Source organism: Salmo salar, chromosome 12, assembly GCF_965601325.2.
Source record: "Salmo salar chromosome 12, fSalSal1, whole genome shotgun sequence".
Taxonomy (NCBI): Eukaryota; Metazoa; Chordata; class Actinopteri; order Salmoniformes; family Salmonidae; genus Salmo; species Salmo salar.
Window position 1 is genome coordinate 65,628,401 of NC_138302.1, and position 2,703 is coordinate 65,631,103.

Below are 2,703 nucleotides of genomic sequence, written 5' to 3' on the forward strand. Positions count from 1 at the left end.
CTCTGTCTCCAGTTTGTTTTCTTATCCTAAAAATCTTGAAATTTGCAGGTCATGGTGAATGGGCATATAACATGGATACCTGGTTAACTGCAGTACTGATCTTGCCATGGGAAGACAACACCTGCATAGTTTGAGGGTTCTTTAGATGGTGGATGGATGACTCTTTATGTAGACAACACTGGATGGAGACTACTCTATTGCAGATTTACATGAACTGACCACAGTTAAGCTTAATGTATGCTTCCCAGTCTAAACAGTTCGCAAATATAATATTTAATAATATTATGACAACATTTTGTGAGTTTTTGTTAGTTGTCTTTGGCTGTTCGAGTGCACAAAGTTTTTCTTGAGGCAAGCCGAAGTTCGGTAGCTGAACTCTATGCCCCTTTGTCGGTGAATGGTCAACAGGAAAGATTCTTCAATTAAGTGTTTGTTGTCATTCAACGACAGATGACTAGTTTGAGAGAAATACTTGAGAAAACATCTTAGTTAGATTTAAAATTGGGCAACTAAGACCTCATCGGCAAAACCATCAACATTATTGACAGATTTGTTGAGTTATCTTAGATTAATTCTGACTATTAGGAGGAAGTGTACTGGCTATAGCATCTCAAGATGGACAAACAGTACCATTTCTGCTTTTTTTAAAAGGTATGCAAGCACCCTCGTTCGGTTCGCTTAGCTGCCAGCCGAACCGAAGCATGTGGAAACCATTAGGCCTATATATCATGGTGGCATATGTGACCGACTAGCTCAAATCGGTTTTATGTAGCAAAATTTGAAATTGTGTTTTTTACATTGGATAAAAGTAGAGACTCAGAGCTACAAAATGGTATGTCATACACTGCATTTGAGGAACAATGGGATCGTAATTCTGCTTTTAAAATTGATAAACTCACTTTTGAGAAAATTGAGTTTGAATGTTTTGGTACCTACTGGAGAGCTCTCCTTTGTCTACACCCATTCAGCACTGTTCACACCCTCTTGAGGCAGCCCCACCCATCTCTTTAAGGATTCACATGTGAGGTCATGTGCTAAACAGTGAGTAGTGTAGTAAAGATTAAGACTAAAAGTGGTCAAAGTAGTAGCCTACAATAAAGGAAAAATTCAAAGTTAAGAGAAAGTGTCCAGATAAAAATGTTAGATGACACTTACCCAGACACATCACTATAAATTGATGGGTCATGTGAAAGAAATGCTATTACCCCCAGCCACATATTGCCAAGTGGATGGGTCTCTACAGAAGATGTAAACGGTACAGCCAAATTGTTACTTGCATAGTAGCAATATCAGAAATAGATCGTGTAAATATAAATAAAATAATATACAGTATGTACAAGAACAAAATCAATATCAGTGATAGACGAGGTAGTTATATGCATATAATCAGGGGTAAAGTGGCTGAGCAGCAGGAAAAAAAATTGTAGCAGCAACGTGTGGCATGTGGTTTGGGAGAGAGTCATTTGAATAAAGGCACTGCAGATAGTGCCGATGACTGGTCCGTCCGAACCACGCATGAACAAGGGAATCTATATTCGGAGAGCTTGTTTCTGTCCTGCCCTTGACTTTGCTGAAGGGCATCTGATGTCCATAGCCTCTTTGTCACAAAACTCCCTGATCTTCTCAAAAACATAAGTTTGTTTAGCTGTGTCCAGTCCAGGTGGTGCTTGTACAGAAAGACCATCTATGGGAGGAAGGATGTCAGCGTTGCCCAGCAGCTGAAACCTGGTCCCGACTGAGTCCGAATGCTCCTTGGCAACAACACCAGGCAGCATCAAAGCTGTAAAACAGTAAATAACAAAAAAATATAGACATTACAACCTTGCACAGCATCAATTCACCTCCCAAGTGTAGATAAGAAGAATAACCTCATGCAATGCAATGAAAATTATATTCACCTGAAGTGCTGGTACTGCTTGAACTGTGGCAGCGGCCTGAAGTATGGAGTCAGGTATTGTTGGCAGCCATAGCTTTCCGCCAGCACCGTACCATCCTCCAGTCCAACCAGCTGTGGGATGTTGACCCCTGTCACAGTGCTGTCCTTCACAACACCAGCGATCTCAGACAAAGTGTTCACTCTGGTCTTTCTGATGCGCTGCTTGATGAGGCCGAAGCACCAGTCAGGGGAAACTTGGTGTGGCCTGTGAATAGGAAGTGAAGGTCCAGACTGTGGTGGAGCTTGTGCATGGTCTGCCAGGCACAATACCAGAGCACAAACTTGTTCTTGTTTTGGCCACCGCAGTTATCACAATTCAGGTCCACACATGTTTCCCCAACTCCATAGTTGGTGAAGAAGAAGAAAAAAAAGACAAAATGGTGTTGACACGTTCAAAACAACTGGGAACTAGGAAATCTGACTTCAGTGAGTTCAAAACTGGAACATGAATATATATATATATATTTTTAAACTAGCTCTGACTGGGAAAAAAATGGTTTTGAACTGTCATCCAACTCGAAATTCCAAGTTGGGAACTCAGGCCTCTAGAGTTCCAACTTTCCAAACTGAAGATCACAGATGTCATGATTTGACCTCGGTTCCCCCTCCCCCCAAGAGTTCCCAGCTGTCTTGAAAGCACCATTATATCTGAGTGTTGACTCCAGTGGGGTTAACGCCAGTGGGATTAAAATTGACGCCACCTGCAGTGAGTAAAATGAAGTGTTAACCAGGTGGTGTTTTTGTAATGCTGCATTCATTACCAAACG